Source organism: Lactuca virosa, chromosome 5 (genome assembly GCF_052849685.1).
Source record: "Lactuca virosa cultivar CGN04683 chromosome 5, Lactuca_virosa_CGN04683_v6, whole genome shotgun sequence".
Lineage (NCBI taxonomy): Eukaryota > Viridiplantae > Streptophyta > Magnoliopsida > Asterales > Asteraceae > Lactuca > Lactuca virosa.
Window position 1 is genome coordinate 175,251,236 of NC_136430.1, and position 24,060 is coordinate 175,275,295.

The 24,060-nt window shown below is 41.1% G+C and overlaps 1 pseudogene; it reads left to right on the forward strand.

The window, feature by feature from the left end:
• The first annotated feature begins 554 nt into the window (after nucleotides 1-554).
• Nucleotides 555-23,139, forward strand: LOC145112053 (mediator of RNA polymerase II transcription subunit 16-like; annotated as a pseudogene).
• The last annotated feature ends 921 nt before the right edge of the window (nucleotides 23,140-24,060 follow it).

The following is a 24,060-nucleotide window of genomic DNA, read 5'->3' on the forward strand; positions in this document are numbered from 1 at the left end:
GCAAAAAGATTGAAAGATACATTTGGGGATTGACGCCCCCAACGCAAGGAAATGTTTTGGCTGCTAAGCCTTTTACTTTTAACAGCGCCAAGTGCCTGTCGCAGACCCTAATAGATCACAGGGTTGATCTGGATGAAGTGGTACCCGCTCCTGAACCACCAAAGACAAGTGGTGGGAAGAAAAAGTCCTGGAACAAACAAAAGGGACAGTCTTCGCAGCAGCCCTCCAAGAAACAACAAACAGTGGCAGTTCACGCTGCTACTACTCCTGCTGTTGTTACAACCACCCAAGCACCTGCCAGTAGGTATGCTGGTACCCTTCCGAGGTGTGACAAGTTCAACTTCCATCATGATGGGCAATGTCGGGAGTTGTTGTGCAACAGCTGTGGTAAGAAGGGGCATACAACTCGATTCTGAAAGGCACCAGTCCAACCAACCAATCAGGCTCCTGAAGCGGGCGCTGGTCAAGCCTGTTATGGCTGTGGGGAGGTTGGGCATTTCAATAGGAATTGCCCCAAGGCAACAACAGTTGGCAACACAGGGAGAGTGCTAGCGATGGGCCAAGAGGAGGCAGTTACTGATCCCACCGTTGTTACAGGTACGTTCCTCCTCGACAACTCTTATGCATGCATTCTTTTCGATTTTGGTGCGGAGAGAAATTTTGTTAGTCATGTATTTAAGCATCTACTCAAGTGTAAATCCCAACCTTTAACCGAAACATTTACCGTTGAGATGGCTAACAGAAAGAAAGAGAGCACTAACGACATATTCATAGTGTAACACCCTGATTTCCGAATACCTAGAAAGGAAAGAAAACCTCAAGATGAGGAACTGATTCGTCGAGTAGATGGGTGACTCGACGAGTAGGAGCGCGAATTTGGTCGCGGGATAAGTGACCTACTCGACGAGTCAGAAGATTGACTCGGCGAGTTGGCCAGGTTTTGGGAAAACCCTAAATGCGGGACTTGTACCCTATTCAAAGAACATTACAACCCTTCTTCAGCCCCCTTGATACTCTCTCAAGTTCAGAACGAAACCCTAGAGCCTCCCTCGAGTTTGTGAACCATTTTGTGAGTCTTGAAGCATTTTGAAGCTTGGAAGAACAAGAAGAAGGTTGAAAGGTCAAGGAGGAAGGAGTAGATCCAGAAGATTCACTCCATTTGCTGCTTATTTTGGTAATTAAGTTCTCACCTTGACTTCTAGTTTGATAGATCTCTCTATGTCCCTTTTTATGGAGTTTATGGTCCAAGAAGGATGTCTTGTGGGATTTGGACGTCCCCAAACAATATCCTTCCAGATTTAGAGATGTTCAGAGTAGTAGAGGAATAAAGGTGGAAGCTCTATGCCATTGTACCTCTCCATGCAAAGTTTAAGGAGTTGTTTTGGCCTTTTGAGCAAAAAGGGCCATGCATGGGTGCAAAGGTAGTGGCTTTGTGTGATATCACGACCCTAGGAGGCCGGATCTGGGTCTTGGATACCTTAAGCTTGTCTGAAATCGTCTGAATAGTGTTGGACATACAGAGACTCGGCGAGTCAGTTGTGGGACTCGGCGAGTCAGGCTAGTTCTTGCCCCAAAACCCTTCTGTTAAGGGTGTGAGTGAGCTTGGAAAGGGACTCAGTCGGCCCGAGTCCATAATGGTCATGAAGTTCATCATACTCGACGAGTTCATGGAAGAACTCGACGAGTCTAAGGCAATCTCCTTAGTTATGAAGATGGACTCGACGAGTTGATCATACAACTCGACGAGTCACAGACTAGACACATTCATATGTGGATGATGAACTCGACGAGTTATTGCTAGAGTCGACGAGTGGATTTGGGGTTGTATGGGGTTGGAGTAATATGGACTCGACGAGTTGGTGGACCAACTTGGCAAGTCAGGTCAACTGGATGTTGACTTTGACCATTGACTTTGACCAAGTCCGACCAGGGTTGACTTTTGGATTATTATGGTCTAAATGTTGTTTTGGGTGTTGATAGTTCGGGAAGCCGAAGGGTCAGAAGTTCAGAAGCGTCGGTTAGCAGTCAAAAGTGGTCAGCAAATCTTCTGCAGTGTGAGGTGAGTTTCCTCACTGTTTGTATGGGTCTACGACCACAATGCCTGCCCATTTAGTTTATGTATGGTAGGAAGACCCGGGGGTTAGCCCTAGGCATTATGCATGAAAGACCAGGAGGAGGCTCCTGGCACACAGTATGTTATTATGTATGGTAGGAAGACCCGGGGGTTAGCCCTAGGCATTATGCATGAAAGATCAGGAGGAGGCTCCTGGCACACAGTATGTTAATATGTTTGGTAGGAAGACCCAGGGGTTAGCCCTAGGCAACATGTATGAAAGACCAGGAGGTGGCTCCTGGCACACTGTATGCTGAGTAGCCTAGTGGAGTAGTATGTATAGTTGTCTTTGTGATGCTTGCATGGAAGACCAGGGGTAGCCCTTGGCACTTGTCTGTAAGACCTAGGGAGTGGCCCCAGGCTTGATAAGAAAGACCACGTGCGGCCCGTGGCAAAACATCAAGACTATGTTTGGCACATAACACCTTACTTGATTATGGATATGTTTGTTATGTATGGCTCATGGTTACGTATGGCATGTATGGATCAGTTGATATGTATGGTATGTGGTATCTGGGGAACTCACTAAGCTTCGTGCTTACGGTTTTCAACTATTTGTTTCAGGTGATAATGTTTTTCCAAGGAAGGAGCTCGGGGCGATTGCAACGCATCACACCATGTTTTCCGCACTAGATGATCTTTGGGATTTAAAACTCGGATAATTGTTTATTAAGAATGTTATTAATTGATTGAGCAAGATTTATTAAGCAGTTTTTGATTAATTGAAATGAAATTTTTGGCCTTGAATTTTGGGATGTTACAAGTTGGTATCAGAGCCTTGGTTTGAGGGATTCAGGCACACTCTCGGGTGTGCTGGACTCAAACTGAGGGCTTGATATGAAAATTTTCAAAAGGAACTTGAAAAGTATTTGAAAGAGAAAAAAACTTTGAAAAGAACAAGGTGTGTGATGCGTGCAATCGACCGAGCTCAAGTAAGTGGTTCCCAAAATACCAATACATGTTTGATATGTGACATGATATGATTATATGAACTGAATGCTAGAGTAGGGCTAAGGATCTAGGAGGATGCCTTTTATGCCTGATATATGATTCTGAGAACTGCATGCTAGGTTAGGGCTGAGGATCTAGGAGGATGCCTTGAATGCCTGTTGTGTGAGCTACATGCTAGGACTATCTAGTCAGCAGTAGGATAGTCTGATTATGTTATGCTTGATGTGGTTACTCAATGCACAAATGATGCTTGCTTTGTGCTATAGGGTTCCTGACTAACTTTGACTAACTAGTGAGCAGATATGTAGCAGTATTCACAAGCTAGTTAGGGAAAGGAAGTAGGGACTCTTAGTGCAGCTGATGGAGGAGAGTAGGTCGGAGGGTGCCCTAGGAAAGCCTAGGACGAGATTAGTGGAAAAGGGTATCGGCAAAGGGACTTGGTGAATTTGAAGCAATCCTTGAGGAAAGTACGGATAGATACGGAAGGTAGTATGGGCCCGTACTACTGGAAGCAGAGGATCCGTACTCGAGTCAAGGAGGGCCGAAATGGAACCAGGAAACTTGGATGGTGTGTGAGACCTCTCGGGAGTATGTATGATCCTAACGTTTATGTGTTTATTCTTAGTATGGTGACCACAGGACAAGGAGCAGGAGGATCAGGATCCGGGTCAGGATCAGGATCAGGATCAGGCTTGGGGGCAGGATCCGAGCAGGTTGATGACGGGCTATGCGAGTTCATCGCGCCTGAGATCACGAGAGGTATCCTTGAGTCGACCCCGGTCATTTTCGGGTCGATCAAGGAAGGGATTATTGAGTTGATGGAGGATCGCCTCAGAGCGTTCCGAAGTGATATGGCATCCAGCCAATCAGAATCGCACACATTGTCCTTCAAGGACTTCAGGGGGAGTGGCGCGCCAGACTTCCACGGGGTGAAGGACCTCATTGTTGCCAGGAGATGGATTGTAAGCATTGAGTCTGCACAGTTGACGAGCTTCTGTCCCGAGGGGTCGAAGGTTTGATTTGCTGTAGGATGCTTGAGGGACAGAGCTAGAGACTAGTGGGAGTCAGTTGGTGATTCCTTGGGAGCCTCAGTCATTGAGGCTATGACCTGGTCCGACTTTGTGACCAGGTTTAGGGCGGAGTTTGCGCCGGCTGTGGAGCTTCAGCAGCTGGCGAGGGAGTTCCTAGACATGAGACAGATGACGGAGTCGGTGGCGGAGATTACCGCCAAGTTTCGGGAGAGGGCCTTATTGGTACCTCAGTATGCAGGGGATGATGAGACGCAGAGGACCCGCTATCATGACATGTTGAGAGCTGATATTCGGGAGCATGTCAGCTTCTCGGCATGCTCGACCTTGGACTCTATGATTGCCAGGGCGCGGGAAAGGGAGATTGATTTGGAGCACATTGCGAAGAGGAGGTCAGATCAGATGTATACTTTGGAGGGTCCCGGGAAGAGACCCAAGACTTCAGATCAGTGATTAGTAGGTCGGCAGGGCCGAAGTCAGTGCAGCACGTGCGGGAAACTGCACGAGGGAGTTTGTCATTCCAGGGGTTCAGGCTGCTACAAGTGTGGCAGTGATGGTCACGTCAGCAGGGACTGCCCACAGGGGGCAAGCCCATTATGTTTTCACTGCAATCAGGTGAGCCACAAGAAGGCCGACTACCCGGCCATGAGGGGAGGAGCAGGGAGTGCGTCTGCCCCGACGACTTTGAGGATTGCGGATGGGCGAGAGGGTAGGGCCTTGTAGTGACGGATGAGGGAGATCTGGATTACAGCAGGGAATGTTGCAGGTATGTATCAAGGGCTATTTTCGATTTTATAAGTATTATGATTGTTCTTACCTCGATCTCAGGTGATAATATGTATGAGTTATCTCTCTGCTTGTATTCAGATTGTATTTTCGGAATTGTCATATGCCAATTGCATACCAGGAACTATTAGTAGCTAGTGTAAGGTTATCTCTCACTTCGGGTTCAAAGTGTCCAGTTTTATCTCGGTTACGGCCGAAAACGGTTCATGAGCGTTACGTGGAGGTCGGTGGGCAGGGTCCATGGAGTGGTCATCCACCATCATCAGGGTTCGGTGGTTCTAGTCTTGGTGTTTGGGGTAGCTTTTGGAAGCATCAAGGGAAGTGGTCTATCACTGAAGAGATTGCTCTGAGCATTAGTTATTCGGACCTTAGGGATGACAGTTGAGCTCATGGGATTATCAGTATCGGGGATGCAGGAAGTGTTCATCCAGTATTCGGTATTTGGAGTGGGCTAGTGACGGATCGCTAGCAATATTAAGGCGATGGTAGTTATCATGCCTTTTTGGGTAAGGGAGGAAGGAATGGAAATCCTCGGATTTTCGCGTGCCGTAAAGACTTAGCCGAAGCTAAGTGGGGGAGAAACAATCATGTTATGGGAGCAGAAGCGGTTTTGAAACTGGGATAAGTGTCGCTCTCCTGTCGGGGAGAAAGACGGCCCAGGCGGCTGTATGAATTGAGGATAGGGTGAATTGGAAGTTCGTAAAACTTGCCAATTGTGAGATTGCATTCTAGGGATGTCTAATAGCAGGTTTCATAAGAATCAGTTGGGAGTTTCAGTTAGGACATGAGTACAGCTTGGGGTACTAGATTGTGCTTATATGCTCGATTATGGGTATGTACGGATTAGTAATGAGCGAAAGACCATGGTCATCGGTCGAGTCAGTGTGGAAGGTGTTGTAAGAGTAGGGGCTAGTTGTAGCATCCACTAGCAGCCAGTCGGTGTGGAAGGTGTTGTCAGACTACCGGATAGCCGTAGCATTCACCAGTGGTCAGATAGTATGAGAAGTGTGGTAAGACTGCGGGGTGGCCCGTAGCAATGGTTAGCAGATAGCGTAGGAGTGTTGTAAGACTATGGGGTGACCCGTAGCGTTCACTAGTTAGCAGATAGAGTAAGGGAGTTGTAAGACTGCGGTGTGGCCCGTAGCAATCGTATATTAGTATAGTTAGGCTGCGGTGTGGCCCGTAGCATTAGTATTGTTAGACTGCGGTGTGGCCCGTAGCATTAGTATAGTAAGACTGCGGGGTGGCCCGTAGCAGTAGTCGGCAGATAGTGTAGAAGTAGGGTGAGACTGCGGGGTCGCCCATAGCATTAGTTGGCTAGTAGCGCAGAAGTGTTGTAAGACTATGGGGGTGGCCCGTAGCATTCACTAGTTGGCAAAACAAGTATAATAAGACTACGGGGTGGCCCATGGCATCCACTAGTGGTCAGTTAATATGGAAGCACAAGACTGCAGGGTGGCTGGTAGCATTCGTCGGTCCCTATTCGGTAGTACGAATGTATCAGATGCGTGATTCGCTGGCAGGGTTTTTCAAATACTTTAAGATAGGGCGGGGCAACTGCCCGGATGTGAGTGGGCCACAATATCTTTGGATTCGGAAGGCGGTAGGTCATTGGAGACCAGGAGTAATGTAAGACTGCGGGTAAGCTGTAGCATTCATTAGCAACTTAGTTCACGGAATGTAGGCGGGGGGGGGGGGGGGGGCGTATCTCCGAGTTAGCATGATAAGATCAGGAAAGTCTAGCTAGTTGAGAATAGAGGAGGAGTGGGTCTGCATAGCCCTGGATAGTGGAGACCTGTGGGAGAGGCCGCACCGAAGTATAGATGGGTGAGACCCGTGGGCGAGGCCCGTGTTCTTTTAGCAGCAGGTGAGACCTGGTAGAGACCTTAGGGTAAGGTAGGGGATCGGGGATCCTAGATCTTCTAGAGCCAGAGTGGCTGGGCTGGTAGAGCAATTCAGGTAGTCGCTGTATCTTCTTAAGTTGCTGAGAGCGACTGAAGGAATGTTCTTGCGTTCGGTAACTGGTGGGGGACCGGTATTTCGGGTAATAGTAGATCAGTTGGGACCAGGGCGGTCTAGGTTCATCCGGTAGGCGAATGGGAGTCAACAGGACTTCAGGCAGGAATGATGGTGAGGGATTTGTTTTAAGAAGCCGTGAGCTGATCGGGTGGTGCTGAGTTGCTCACCGCGAAATCAAATGATCTCAGAGTAAATGATTTGGCTCGGTGATGCTGTTATCGTCTGAGCCTTAATCGTAGCAGAGAGGGATCTGCTACCCGGAGGATTGTCTGAATTCTCACGCTGAGTGGAGTTTTCATTATTGGAGCATCGTTGTGGGATTGTTCCGGAACTGGTAGTGGCTGTGATTGCGGTTTTAGCAGAGGATTGGTCCTCGAAGGAGATTGGGAAGGTCTGTTGCTTGTGGAAAGTGCCTTGGAAAGTCCAGTGACAGTGCAGGGTAAGGGGGTGAACCGCTTGTGTATCAAGGTTAAGTGTAACAGGAGTATCGGTAAGGTTACCGGTTAGGTAAAAGTGTTGTCCTTGAAGGTAGCAATGATCGGGTTATTCTGAAGATGACATCTTCAAGGTTTCGATCGGATGGGTGGAGTGTGTAGCTAGTGGTAAAGTGGTAACCGGATGGTAAGGTAGTTGACCGTGGAGGACTTCGAGGACGAAGTCTAGTTTAAATGGGGGAGAGTTGTAACACCCTGATTTCCGAAGACCTAGAAAGGAAAGAAAACCTCAAGACGAGGAAGTGACTCGTCGAGTAGATGGGTGACTCGACGAGTAGGAGCGCGAATTTGGTCGCGGGATAAGTGACCTAATCGACGAGTCAGAAGACTGACTCGGCGAGTTGGCCAGGTTTTGGGAAAACCCTAAATGCGGGACTTGTACCCTATTTAAAGAACATTACAACCCTTCTTCAGCCCCCTTGATACTCTCTCAAGTTCAGAACGAAACCCTAGAGCCTCCTTCGAGTTTGTGAACCATTTTGTGAGTCTTGAAGCATTTTGAAGCTTGGAAGAACAAGAAGAAGGTTGGAAGGTCAAGGAGGAAGGAGTAGATCCAGAAGATTCACTCCATTTGCTGCTCATTTTGGTAATCAAGTTCTCACCTTGACTTCTAGTTTGATAGATCTCTCTATGTCCCTTTTTATGGAGTTTATGGTCCAAGAAGGATGTCTTGTGGGATTTGGACGTCCCCAAACAATATCCTTCCAGATTTAGAGATGTTCAGAGTAGTAGAGGCATAAAAGTGGAAGCTTTATGCGATTGTACCTCTCCATGCAAAGTTTAAGGAGTTGTTTTGGCCTTTTGAGCAAAAAGGGCCATGCATGGGTGCAAAGGTAGTGGCTGTGTGTGATATCACGACCCTAGGAGGCCGGATCTGGGTCTTGGATACCTTAAGCTTGTCTGAAATCGTCTGAATAGTGTTGGACATAGAGAGACTCGGCGAGTCAGTTGTGGGACTCAGCGAGTCAGGCCAGTTCTTGCCCCAAAACCCTTCTGTTAAGGGTGTGAGTGAGCTTGGAAAGGGACTCAGTCGGCCCGAGTCCATAATGGTCATGAAGTTCATCGTACTCGACGAGTTCATGGAAGAACTCGACGAGTCTAAGGCAATCTCCTTAGTTATGAAAATGGACTCGACGAGTTGATCATATAACTCGACGAGTCACAAACTAGACACATTCATATGTGGATGATGAACTCGACGAGTTATTGCTAGACTCGACGAGTGGATTCGGGGTTGTATGGGGTTGGAGTAATATGGACTCGACGAGTTGGTGGACCAACTCGGCGAGTCAGGTCAACTGGATGTTGACTTTGACCAAGTCTGACCAGGGTTGAATTTTGGATTTTTATGGTCTAAATGTTGTTTTAGGTATTGATAGTTCGGGAAGCCGAAGGTTCATCAGTTCAGAAGTGCCGGTTAGCAGTCAGAAGTGTTCAACGAATCTTCTGCAGTGTGAGGTGAGTCTCCTGGCACACAGTATGTTATTATGTACGGTAGGAAGACCCGGGGGTTAGCCCTAGGCATTATGCATGAAAGACCAGGAGGAGGCTGCTGGCACACAGTATGTTAATATGTTTGGTAGGAAGACCCGAGGGTTAGCCCTAGGCAACATGTATGAAAGACTAGGAGGTGGCTCCTGGCACACTGTATGCTAAGTAGCTTAATGGAGTAGTATGTATAGTTGTCTTTTTGATGCTTGCATGGAAGACCAGGGGGTGGCCCTTGGCACTTGTCTGTAAGACCCAGGGAGTGGCCCCAGGCTTGACAAGAAAGACCACGTGCGGCCCGTGGCAAAACAACAAGACTATGTTTGGCACATAGCACCTTACTTGATTATGGATATGTTTGTTATGTATGGCTCATGGTTACGTATGGCATGTATGGATCAGTTGATATGTATGGTATGTGGTATCTGGGGAACTCACTAAGCTTCGTGCTTACGGTTTTCAGCTATTTGTTTCAGGGGCTAATGTTTTTCCAACGAAGGAGTTCGGGGCGATCGCAGCGCATCACACCATGTTTTCCGCACTAGATGATCTTTGGGATTTAAAACTCTGATAATTGTTTATTAAGAATGTGATTAATTGATTAAGCAAGATTTATTAAGCGGTTTTTGATTAATTGAAATGAAATTTTTGGCCTTGAATTTTGGGATGTTACACATATAGGCTGTACCCTTACCCTAAATGACCATTCCTTCCCCATCGACCTTATGCCGGTTTCCATAAAAAGCTTCGATGTCATCATTGGTATGGATTGGTTGAGCCCCAATCGTGCCGATATCCTTTGTTATGAAAAATCAATTCGCCTCAACCTGCCCTCGGGTGAAGCTCTCATAGTTACGACGATAAACTCAGCTCGAACCTTCGTATCATTTCATGCATCAAGGCTCAGAAATATCTGTGAAAGGAATGTCATGCATTCATAGCTCATGTTGTTAACGAAAAGCAGGAAGTTAAATACCTCGAGAGCATCCCCGAAGTCTGCAACTTTCCTGATGTTTTTCCCGATTATCTTCCAGGAATTCCTCCCGAGCGCCAAGTCGAGTTCTGTATCGACTTAATCCCCGGAGCTATTCCTGTAGCTAAATCCCCATATCGTCTAGCACCGACACAAATGCAAGAGTTATCAAGCCAGCTTAATGAGCTGCTCAGCAAGGGATTCATCAGACCAAGTTCCTCACCCTGGGGAGCTCCGATCTTATTCGTGAAAAAGAAGGATGGATCCTTTCGGATGTGCATTGATTATCGAGAACTGAACAAGCTTACCATCAATAACCGTTATCCCTTACCCAGAATCGACGAACTCTTCGATCAACTTCAGGGAGCCAGTTACTTCTCGAAAATATACCTAAGATCAGGGTACCATCAATTCCGAGTTCATGAGAATTATGTCCCCAAGACAGCATTCCGAACTCGTTATGGACACTACGAGTTTGTAGTAATGCCCTTTGGTCTAACCAACGCACCCGCTGTATTCATGGATCTGATGAATCGGGTGTGCCGCCCTTTCCTAGACAAGTTTGTAATCATGTTCATCGATGATATACTTGTCTATTCCCGAAGCGAAGAAGATCATAGTCAGCACTTGAGGCTAGTACTGGAAACCTTAAGGGCGGAGAAGCTATATGCGAAATTCTCTAAGTGCGAATTCTGGATCCGAAAGTAACCTTCCTTGGTCACGTGGTTAGCAAGGAAGGCATACACGTGGACCCTTCCAATATCAAAGCGATTGAGAATTGGTCAGCACCGAAGACGCCCACAGAAATCCGTCAATTCTTGGGTCTCGCTGGCTACTATCGCAGATTTATCCAGAACTTCTCCAGAATTGCTAAGCCCTTAACCACCCTAACTCAGAAAGGTGTACCCTTTTGTTGGGGAGAAAAGCAAGACACTGCATTTCAAACATTGAAGCAGGCCCTATGCAGTGCACCTATCTTGTCCCTTCCCGAAGGGATGGAGGACTTCGTTGTCTACTGTGATGCATTCAATTAGGGCCTAGGCTGTGTGCTCATGCAGCGAGGAAAGATTATTGCCTATGCCTCGAGACAGCTGAAAACACACGAAGCCAATTACACAACTCACGATCTGGAGTTGGGAGCATTGGTCTTTGCGTTAAAGATATGGAGACATTATCTCTACGGAACCAAATGCACTGTCTTCACCGACCATAAGAGCCTACAACATATTTTCGATCAAAAAGAGTTGAATATGAGACAACGGCGATGGGTAGAGCTACTTAGTGATTACGAGTGCAAAATACATTACCATCCCGGCAAGACCAATGTGGTAGCGGATGCCCTCAGCCGAAAAGAGTATTCAGGTCGTACAGTGAAGGCACTGACAATGACCATCCGTTCACATCTATCCGCTCGAATCAAAAAGGCTCAGTTGGAAGCCTTAAAACCAGAAAATGTGTCGGATGAAGCCTTGAGGGGAATGGAAAAGAACTTAGAGGTCAAGGGAGACGGAGTTTACTACCCTTAAAAGAGGCTGTTCACGGCCGTACACCAGTTCACGGCCGTACACCAGTTCACGGCCGTAAACTCCCTTCACGGCCGTAAAACCCCATTCAAGGCTGTACACACTTCCTAAGCAGTGAATTAGACTGAAAACCCACTTTCCTCGATTCAATCAAGTCCCGGTAACATTCCTTAACCGAAAGCAAGTGTTTTCCTAACACTTTATCTAACGAAATCGCTAATTTAGATACATATATGTATTTAAATGTTATTACGATTCCGTTAAGTGCCACACACTACAACTCGAGGGTCTTCATTCTAGTTCGTTGAGTCGACGTTTGCACACAACTAACAGTGAGTTCATACCCCTACGCTTTTATGATTTTTAATGTTTTCAGGGCGGGGGGGGGGGCATACAAACCAAATACAAATGATTTTAACAAGTTTAAAACCTATGCAATTGATACAGTCAAACGATTTCCACATTTTATAAGATATTTAGATATTTTATCCCTTTTGTACTATGTTGAGCATAAGGGACACTTTTATCTCGGGAACCTAATTGCATAGTTTTCAGAACAATTTACAAAACAAGTACATAACAATTAAAGCAAACTATAATGAGTCTAGTTTGGGGAATTCAATACACAACTTTTACCGATTCAGATTCATACATGGGTAAACATATAAACTATGACAGATCTAGTTTATGATATACATTACTAAATTAGTACAACATTTAATAATTATTTAAGTATAATTATTACCTTATACAGTATACAACGGATTCAAATACAAGAGAACACTACAGAAACTAGATTATACAAAGTTGTGAGACTCTACTTCAAAACTGTACCCTTAGGTGTACATAATTAAATCCTATCATAGTATAACCAGAGTCTCCTGGAGGGAGAGCGTGAGATTTGTGAATAGATCTATTCGGGACTGACAATCCCACACCTGAATTGCTAGCTACAGTTAGGCAGGCATGCCTGGGGTGACAAATGTCATTTAACCGACACTTGAAGAACGTCGCAAAGGTCACTAGGTCATATCAAGCATGGTTATACGACTCACAATAGTATAAACTAAACATTTGTTTACATGATTTTCATTCTTCATTAGTTTTATTTTAGGTAAATGAAACTACTATACATACAGGTGGTAGTTAGAGTTTTCATACAGAACATATTATACATACTGGTGGTAGCCAAGATTTTCATACAGAACATACTATACAAAGGTTTTTTACAAGAATACACACATACTTCGATTGGTATAAATCAGACATACAAACTAACATTTTTCCTATACTACAAACAGGATACAGTAACAAACATTTAAAGTTAATTCTATAACTTCTTAGTTTAGGCACCAGGGCTACGTATGGAGAATATTCGATAGACTGTGGAATGTGTGGTTTCCGCCTCATTTCCTGTTCCTTGTTTGGTTGTGGACTTAGGGCAAATCCACATAATCAACTGCCTGTTCGATATTGGTTTATACATGGCTAGCATGAATTGAGTAGTCATAGATAGAACTGATATTATCACACTTTTACTAAAGAAAATATTGGATTTTCTTGGAAACATGCGAACATTTTTACAGAGTCATAAACAGGTTTTCATTGCAAAAACATCGCTTATGAACTCACCAGCTTTATGCTGATACTCTTTCAAAACTACTTGTATTCTCAGGAAATCAGTAGAGAGGTACCTCCTGGATTTTTGAGAAGACGGAGCGTATAGAGTCACGTCTTTTTCTTTTGATTATGCTAGTAATATATAAAAACATGAATCAAACAGATGTAATAGCTTTTCATTTATGTATTCAATGTAATGGTTGTGTTTACTATGATTACTATGATGCAATTGTTGTGATACTACATATGACGTCACCCACCCCCGAACGTTTCCGCCATTTTGGTTTGGGGGTGTGACAGAGTCATGCATGTATTGTGAAAGATTTTATGCCATTTTGGACTTGGGGTTATAGATCTTACTTTAGGGTGTGGTCCTAATGGATAAAGTTAGAAACTTTATACATTAAGCCATTGAAAAGGACTAGATCTAAAGTTCTGAGCTTTGTTTGAAAGGATTAAGTGCTTAATGGAGGTTTTCGCTTCTGAAAAGAATCCACGACGTGGTCAAGAGCTTGCTACGACGTGATGGTATCCTTCACGTCTATTGTTTTGTTTGGACATGCCCACGTCGTGGCGAAGAGATCTCCACATCGTGGTGGCTATTGTTTTGGTTGACCATTGGCCATTAAATATTGAGCAATTTGACTTATGGTCAAACTTGGAGGATTTAGGATTCATCTGTTTTAGTGATGAGTCGGTTCGTTGGATTAAGCAGTGCAAGGTGTGAGAGTGTTACTGTACTTCTTCAGTTCTTCAGTTCTGGTGAGTTTTTCACTATGAGACGTATCCCGTTGTGTATCCTTTCCATGGTAGGATAGAGGTACTGTTAGAGTACAAGTATGCTAGTTGGCTAGGATAACTCTGTGTAATGTACGAGCAGTTTAAGACATTCAGTGTCTTGGTGAGCTAGACTGGGAGTGTTTTGCATGTTGATCATAAGATACCGTTATGAGTTATGTTTAGTTAGGGTAACTGGGGTAGGTCAGTGTTGGGTTTTGAGCATTCTAACACTCCTATGGTGTACATGCAACCCTATAAACCTTGGATCTATGTTTTCTCTATTATACATGAAAATATTAACTATTCCAAGGTTTCATCCTAACTAGCATATTATGAAGCACCTATACTACAAAGTTCTAGTTAGATGACATACCTTTTGATGTAGCTTGATGTCTTCAAGCTTTAAGAGCTTAGCCCCAGTAGTGTGGAAGCCTCAAATGGAATCACAAATCACCAAAACACCTTGGAAGAACTTGAGAGAATATGTATGCACACTAAAATCGTCCCATTTTTATTTTCACACACTTGTGCCAATTTTGTGAGCCAAGGACCCCTTTATATATTATGGAGGATTAGGGTTACATCCATGTAAACCCTAATACCCATGACCTTTCATTTACATAGGATCCATGGGTTAAAAGCTCCATGGACCATCCATGAAAGCTTAGCCCAACCTAAATGAACTTGGCCCATTCCATATATATAAGAGTCCATATTTAATTAGTTCTTTTTGATCACTTAATTAATTCTAAATTAATTCTTGATCAATACTAATTAAATAATATGATTCCATATTAATATATTAGAACTTATAATATATTAATATAAATCATAAATATACTATTCTCAAAAGACTATCCATATAAATTGTGCCGGTGAAGTGCAACCCAACTGGACCATGCCGGGTCGGTTCAAGTACATACCAAATATAGTTATGGACTTAGACATTAATCCAACAGTCAGTTATTAGGGTTATGTATGATTGACCAACGAAGCACTTAATTGAGAAGTGGTCAACAGAAGGGTAATTAGGGAAGGTTAGTAACTAAGGGTATGGATATGTTAGTATCTGTTAAGTGTTTATGTATGAACGCTTAGATGGTAATGATATATTGGGTTCTATGTAGCTTAAGTTGGATAGCCTAAGAACTTTTGATTTAATGCCTGGTTGTGATGTTCTTGTTTGATTTTTTGCTCTCGAGTGGCACATCTGCTCAATTGTCTATCCGATGCTTGAGTACATATGACTTTATGTATTATATGGAAAACTAGGATGTGGCTCCTAGAGTTTATATGAAAGACCAGGGTCTGGCCCCTGGAAGTTGTATGAGACTAGGATCTAGCCCCCGAAAGTTGTATATAGAAGACCAGGATCTGGCTCCTGGTTGTTGTATGTAGGACCGAAAAGGAAAGACCATAATTTGGCCAATGACAATATGTAAGACTATGATTTGGCCCATAACTTTCACTCAGGGTGGGAGAAGACCCCTTATTTCATGTATGATTGTTACGTATGTTTATGAGTAAATGATATTTGGTTGTTTGGCACTAGAGGTGGGAATTTTTTTGGATGCATTGTATGTATGATGAAATATGTGGTATATTGGGGAACTCACTAAGCTTTATGCTTACAGTTATGGATTAAACATTTTACAAGTTGTTCGTGAGAAGAGCTCGGTAGGACTGTATACACGCATCGAAGATGTTCGTTTCCGCGCTTTTGTAATCTTAACTCTGATTTCAATCTATCTAATGTTACTCAATGATTTTTGAAGTAAAGGTTTAATTGGTAGTTATATTTTTAGAATTCAAAACTCTTTGTAATTATTGGGAAGTTACATAAGAATTATAAACCATCAATTACCCACTAAAAGAATTCCAAAATTAAAGCCTATGCATTCAATCTATGTTCTAAAAAAGACAAAAGCTAGAATCTCAATTGAAGGAAGATATATATTTAGCATGTTGAGTAGATAAGGTAAATTTTAGTTTTTAACTGATTACCATCATGTATGGTTTCCTTTGGTATTTCGTTTATCAAATTTATCATATACACTCAAATAGATACATAGGCATATACATATATGTTTGTTTTTCATGTAATCCATTAGATCATAAAAATGCAGTATGTGAGAATCATCAATAAACATGAATAGTTAAGTTCTTTATAGAAGCAACATGGAAGACGTGAAATGATTTGAGCCAATATTGGAGTGCAATATTAGGTTACTTGTTGAATAGAGCATGAAAGCGATTTAGGTATGGTAATTATTGATTCAAAATGGGTTTAGGAGACCTAGTCACTCTAACTTTTCGACGACAGTGCTCTTGGTGGTAGATTAATCCACTACTAGAAAAATACCCTTTAATGACGCGCAAACCATGACACGCGCTGTTTTACGATACGCAAAAGTGTGTGCCCTAAAAATAATGTCAGTTCTTCCAAAATGTGAAGGATTTAGGACACGCATTTTTGCATGCCCTAAAATTTGTGTCAAAAAAAAACGCGGAGGGCACCTATCTTAAAAGGCGTATCATGATCATGTTACTTTATATTTTTTTTAATGAAACGCGCATCTTCCTCAGCGGGAAAAGGAATTCCCAAAAAAATTAGAAAAGCTAAAAACCCCGCCATGGCGATTTAGGGTTTCCGTTTCCATCTCTTGTTCACTTCCATATCAACTTTCTCTTCCATCTACAATCTTTCTTTCCGGCGATGAAGGTTTCTCATGATTTTTTGTTGTACCTACAAGCCCTAGGTCCTGATGCGTGATGCGTGCGTATGTTGCACATAATGTGTTCTTTGGATTTTTTAAGCAATCGTGATGTCGAACAGATGTCCCCTCTCCCACCGATCAAGCTTCAGAATGATTGTTATCCCTCCACCTTCCCCTGCGAATACGCTCCCACCTCCCATAATGTCAAACTCCTAAAACGGCCTCCTTCTAATCCTACCGACAGTCCGACACCATTAAATTGGATCCCTAGATGCTGTTGTCATCAAAATAGCCAAATCAGAGATTCATCTCATCATCTTATTCTTATTCTTATTGCTTGAATCTTTTCATTGCTCACGTGATCAACGATCTTTCCTCTGTACCTAAAGCAAAACTGATACCAATCTTTCTCTAAGATTTATTCTCCTTCTTGTAGTTCTAATGCAAATCCACCATTTTGGATTCCAATACATATTGTGATCTCTGAACGACCTATGGAGTCAATCGTATTCAATGTCATAGCAGGTACTCTGTGTGAAATTCTTTTAGTATCTTTAAATTGTTCCTTGTGGTATATCTTTATTCTAAGTCATGAATTTTTTTTATTGAATAACTATGCTAGATTCTCCATGTGATTCAGTTCAATTTATTGAATGGTCACCTTCATGGGAGAATTACTATCTGGACTCAGCCTTCCCATGTAATCTTTGCCTGCTTTACTTCTAGTATCTTCTTTCACTATTTGTGTACATCTTACCTCCTGCTTACCTCATTCTTTTGGGAGTTGTTGTTTTTGTATGCAAGTAAGACTATTGGTTTAATGTTAGTTTTTCTTTACTGGAAAAAGTATTTGTAGAAGGTGACTCCTGGATTTGGGAATGGATTTCAAGCTACTCCAAAGACTAGCACCACCAAAGGGATCCTTCCTTCACTTACTCCACCTTCTTGGGATGGTTTTGCTTCATTGGCTTCTTATTTGTTTAGCTGGAAGGAATACTTTGATTCAGAAAGTAAACAAGGGAAGAAAGTTACAGAACAAGATTACAGTGACATGGTTTCCCTTCATTATTCTCCCGTTTCAAATTTTTCTGCATATGTGAGTCCTGAAGCTTCAACGCAATTAGCATCAACAACTACATGGGGTTCTGGAGTTACTGTAGTTTCCTTTGACCCTACCTGTGGTGGCTCTGTCATTGCTATTGTAATTGTTGAAGGTGCTTAACCTTTCAAGCTTCCAACCTTCTCCATTTGTGAAACATACATTTACTTGTTAACTGTTGACATTGTTTATGTAGGTCAATACATGTCTGCTTATGACCCAGATGAAGATCCTTCAATTACTGGATGGAGAGTTCAAAGATGGGAATGCTCTTTAGAGCCTGTTGTTCTGCATCCGATATTTGGGAATCCTACATCAACTTTTGGTGGACAACCTCCTATGCAGACAGTGTGGGACACAAAAGTGAACTGATTACTTTAGAAACAATCCAACACCTACACGAAGATCGACTTCTGAGGGTATAAACATGTCAGATTCTGACATAGAGAAGGCAAAAAGGGTTGTTTTTGATCCTTTTGATTTTCCAAGTGATGTTTTTGATCCTTGTAATCCAAAAAAACTTTAGGCCTAAAAAATTAGCTAGTGAAGGGCAGTTTTGTCATTTCAAGAACATGTGTTGATGTTGTGGCTGTTATGTTGTTACTCAGTTTCACTAAACAATGTGATTGCGGTTCTGGATGCGAATTTTCATTCTCTTCCTTTCACTCAGCACAGACAACAATATGGCCCTGTATGTTTGTTTAAGCTATTTCTCTAATTTATGGATGGTTCTTTTTCTTTTGGATTTAATTAAAAAATAAAAAAAATGTAGGGATTAGACAGGATAAAATGCAGGCTATTAGAAGGAACAAATGCTCAAGAGGTGAGAGCAATGGTGTTAAATATGCAAGCGCGATTATTACTTGATATGTTGAGGAAAGGAATAGAATCAGCTCTGATTAATCCTTCAGCTCTAGTTGACCATGAAGCAATGGTTGTTGACCCTGCACTTGTATTAACCATCCAGGTTGGAAGTTGTCACTGAATTGAATCATGATTTTATTGATGATATTGTTAGTTGTTTGGTTATTTTAAGGATTAAGTGACAAATATGTAGGCATATGTTGATGCTGTTCTTGATCTGGCATCACATTTCATCACACGATTGCGACGTTATGCCAACTTCTGTCGTACGCTAGCAAGTCATGATGTAACTGCAGGGACAAGTGGCCCTGCTACTGGCACTCCTGCCTCTGGAGCTTCACAGGGTTACTTTTTACTTTTTACTACACTTGTTATTTACTGTTAAATGCAAGAAACAACTGTTGGATTAGATGTCTAAGCCCATAACTATTATTGGTATGTACTTGACCCGAGAGTAGCATGGTCCATTTGGGTTGCATATCATATGGTTGTGCTTACAAGTATAAGTGTAATTCTCAAACATTGGAAAAGTTTCAATGTGTGGCAGGACGAATGAGAAGAATCAAATTAGGCAGAAAGATAAAAGTTTCTCCAATCTGAAAAGATGGGAGAGTACTTTAGTATCATGTTTTATGATTATCCTAATGATTATGAAAAACCATATCACAATTGATCCTCTAAGGACATCTTAGTGCATTTGTTTGACTAAGAAGAGGAATCATGAATTATTGAAATGGTTAAATCAAAAGATGAATCATACTTTGTTCCAAAATTGAGTCTTAGAGTAATACTCTAAGATTGTAACTCGAGTGACATAATCTTAAGAAAGGTTTAAAACACTTGTCAAATGTAGAGTAAAATGTTTTCTACTCTTGTACATTTGAAATTGGTAAGTTGTGATGTCTTGGATAAGACAAAGACCAACTAAGACCAATTGTGTGAAGTGTTTTTCTTGATAAGAATCAACACTAACTCTTGATTATTTGTTTTTTCAAGGAATGGTTCTTGACATGAGAAACATATATGTCAAGAGGTCAGTAGGAGTTTTAAAGATCTTGAAAATTTTCAAGAACTAATCAAGAATAAAACCTGTTGTTTATCACTAGCACGCGACTTGAGGTTTGTAACCTATCGTGTTTACATATTATTGTTTCTGTTCCCATTCCAGTTAAAATTGACTATGCATATGAGTTCTATGAGTTCTCAATTGTTTGCATAACAACCTGGAAGCAATGGTAGGCCCTTGTGCTGCTGGGTGGCAAGAAAACTAAGATTAAACAAGTTCAGTCCATATGAGTTTGGATTTGTTACTAACCTTGTCTTGTGATTATGGTTATGACAAATTCACATGGATAGGAACACATACACCATAAAAGCTAAGTGTCATAAGGTTTCTCTTCGATTCATGAAAATGATGGTGAGGAAACGCTTTCACTAAGTAGATTTTAAGTAGATAGCAATTGTGATATTTGCATTCTCAAAGTCGTTAGTGGAGCGTGTATGGTTAACCAACACAGTAACATGGACTAGTCAGAATGGCAAAAGGTCTAAACATTATGATTACGACATCCCTCTTTGTAATTGTTTAGACACACATGTGAGCTATCTAAGGAAAGGTGTATGATTTTGATAAATTCTTATCAAAGCATCTCGTATCAGAAATTTGAACTTTGGTAAGAAAGTCAATAAGTATTGATTTCTAGAAGTCCAGCTGATTTCTGGATACATGTCAAAGTTAGTGGGAGCATAAGTGTTATGCTAATAATTATCAGGTTAGTGGGAGCATGATTATTATGTTAGGTGTTGCAAGCTAGCAATGTTAATTATAGAAAACAAAAGTGTCAATTTGCAAAGTTGCAGGGTTTGGAAAGTTGTTTTGCTATAATTAAGGGAGAGGAAATTATACTTCATTCCAATTCTAAAAGCTTAGATTGTGAGTCTTTAATCAAATAGAAATAGAAATATTATAGCAAAAGACGTGTCTAGTATCATGTTTTTGTGTGAGACATCATGAATCGTGTCCCATATGCTTTGGATATAGGATCGATTACATCTGCTATAATATTCATCCGTTCTAAATTTTCAAAATGCCTAGGGCATTAAGAGGGAAAAGGACTAGAACTGGATATGACTAAAATCATTAAGCAATTGTCGAGGACAATCTGAGGTTTACCAAATATTGGTTGCTCATGGACAGTTGGAAGTATAGTGTTACGTTTTGGAAAGACCATATTGACATATTCTGAAAAGAGGCAACTCTTGTTCGGAAGTGATAGTCGAAAATGGGAATATGGAAATGTTTCCATAGGTGGAAGTTGATCTTCAAATCTGTGTAAGAAAACTTAATGCAAGAAGGATGTTCAAAGGAATGTACTTTGAATGTGAGACTTCGTTTCCATGGAATTGCTCTCCATTGGAATACTTTGTAATGTCTGTTGCCAAGTCTTTGTGAATTTTGTGCATAGTCATTACAAAAAGGATCATTGCATATAAGTTTAGAATCTAACATATTTCAGTAAATGGCAAAGAATCTTGTATTCTTACATTTATCATAAGGATTTGGAATTGTGAAATGAGTATCATTGAAATGTTTTTCAATTGATCTATTTCACAAAGTAAAGACCATAGACAAGCATAGTGTGCATGCTTGGAGCATGACATAACTGTTTTTTTAATTCAAGTATTAAGTTGATAAATCGAAACATTATACAATGAGTAATGAGTAATCAATATGACTCAAAAGTGTTTCGGGCATATAGGATTAGTATTGTTCTTGTGTTTCACTTTGCATGTTTTGACTTGCCGAATAACTAGGTTATTCAAACCGTCCACAGTCGATCATACTTTGGAAGTAGGTATTGAGGCAAGACTGTCATGAATGTGTCTGTAGTATGTCTAGATGTTTTAGACATAGCTGCAGTATTCATGAGTGCTCCTTGACTAAGATTCGAGTATTGGATTAAACCCACGCTCATTTGAATCACTTCATGGATTTTATCACGAGTGATCATGAGACGATAATATCTTATATTCTTCAAACTGAGAGATATGAGTTGCAGTCTACAAGTTGGTTACACATTGATAATGTGAAAACGCACCAGTAACTTGGTGTTATAAAACACATTGTTGTGTGTGATTTGATGAGTAAATAGATCAAGCATATGAGTAGAAGTTTATCCATTCCTTTTACCCTTGGTGGGATAAAAGCGATATCTGAGGGCCCCTCGATGATTTAGTGATGACAAACGTAAGTGCTCGGCCGAGCCTGAACTGATTTGATTTGTTCAATTAGTCGGTCGTCATAAATCAGAAATCGGAAAACAATAGATGGACAGAGAGAATGATTATAGTCCATGTCTCAGTCCATATGGTATCTAGAATGGAAGAATATATGATCCCTTATCTAATGGACACGTCATTGACTAGGTCAGAGTTCGACAGCGGCTTTTAAGAGCTACGATTGCTAGTCGAGGTTTTGGTGTCGTACTTGCAATAATAGTTTTAGACTTATCCAAGTGGTAGACTGTTGGATTAGATGTCTAAGCCCATAACTATTATTGGTATGTACTTGACCCGAGAGTAGCATGGTCCATTTGGGTTGCATATCATCAGGATAATTTGTTAGGATAGACTCTTGAGAGAAGGTTATATATGATTTATTAATATATTATAAGTTATAATATACTAATATGAAATCATATGTTTTAATTAGTATTGATCAAGAATTAATTTGGATTTAATTTAGTGATCAAAAGAGACTAATTAAATCTATGGGGACTAATTATGGTAATTAGTTATATTTATATGTGTTGGGCTTATGATCCATGTTGGACTAAGTTTATGTATGGATACATAAAGAGTTGGGCCACATGAACCATGGATCATAAAACCCATGGGTATGGATTTGGGTTATACCCATGACCCTTGGAATCCTACATATAAATATGTGCTCTATAGCTAAAAAAACGCCTACATTCATGTTCTTGGAGTTCATGGGTGTTTTTGGGTGCATGAAGATTCTCTCTCAAGAGCCACCTTTGTCCATGATGTGTTATGATTCCATTTGAGGCTTCCACACTATTGGGGCTAACCTTTTAAAGGCCAAATACATCAAGGATAGCAAGCTACATAAAGAGGTAAAGTTCTAACTAGTATCTCATGTTGTTTATATCATTTGTATGCTAGTTGTATGCTTAAAGCTTTGGAAACAATATTGCATGTATAATTAGAGAAAACATAGATCCAAAGCTTTTAGGGTTGTATGTGCACCATAGGATGTTGTAGTGTACTAAAACCCAACAACAACAACATACTTTCTTTTACACGTGTATTATAGCATCCTATTTCATCTCTTTCTATTAAATCCCTGTACTTTGTATTGTTTAGCCCTAGAATTAGTTATTTATACTATGGGAAAATGGTGAGATATTCATTTACTTTGTTTCATTTTTCAGCTGCTCAAGATGGCGGTGCAAGTTCTACAACAAGCACTCCAATCCAAGCATGGGTACAAGGAGCCATTGCTAAGATCAGCAACACATCTGATGGTGCTCCTAACAGCAACAACAGTAACAACAACAACACTAACACTAACATGACTCCCAATCCCATAACTGGTCCACCTTCCTTTATGTCAGATATAAACACCAGAACTTTCCCAGGGACGCCAGCCGTCAATAAATAAAACCGAAAATTGATGGTGAAGCTTATGAAATTGAAGATGCTTCCAGTTTCCACATGGTTCTTGTTCAGATCCCCATGCTAAATGTTATTGCACCAAAACATTGCAGCCTAACCACATTGAATACCAAGGATCTAGTATCCTCTTTCTTTGAGTTGTATTTGGTTTGGTTTATATCAAGTTAAATTCTAAAACCTGCTAATAGAGAAAACAATTATAATGTGAAACTGCTTTTGTGACATGTTGGCAACATCATAAGGCAGAATGAATTTCTTTCTTGTTATCTAAATCAATATATTTGACCAAATTTCATTTAATACAAATAGTGACAGCAAAATTTTCCTGAGACAGCAGTAGATAATTTCTGCATTTGTAGTGCTGCCTGCAGGTTGATGTTGTAGATGATTTAATTTTAATGATGCAAAAGCATATTGGCTCAGACTACCATCATCAGAAGCTATATATATATATATATATATATATATATATATATATATATATATATATATATATATATATATATATATATATATATATATATATATATATAGGGTGAGGTTCAATAGAGAACCATAATTAACCAAGGAACCAATGAACCAATCGTGAACGTCGGAAATCATCACGATCAACGGCCAAGGAAATAGATGTACATTTTTTACATTGGACGCACACATACCGGATTATACCAAAAAATCCACCATTTACAAGAAAACCCGCTATTTTTTTTCGTTTAAATTTTTAGGCCATGTTTTTTATCAAAAAAAAAACCCGAATATACCGTTGTTCACGATTTTTCGTCCTCTTTCCATAGAGATCCATGATGATATATAAAAAACGAACTTTTTTTTTGAAAAAAACCCACTTCATTTTCTTAAATGAAAAAAGTTAAGGTCTATTTTTTATAGAGAAAAATTAATAAATATA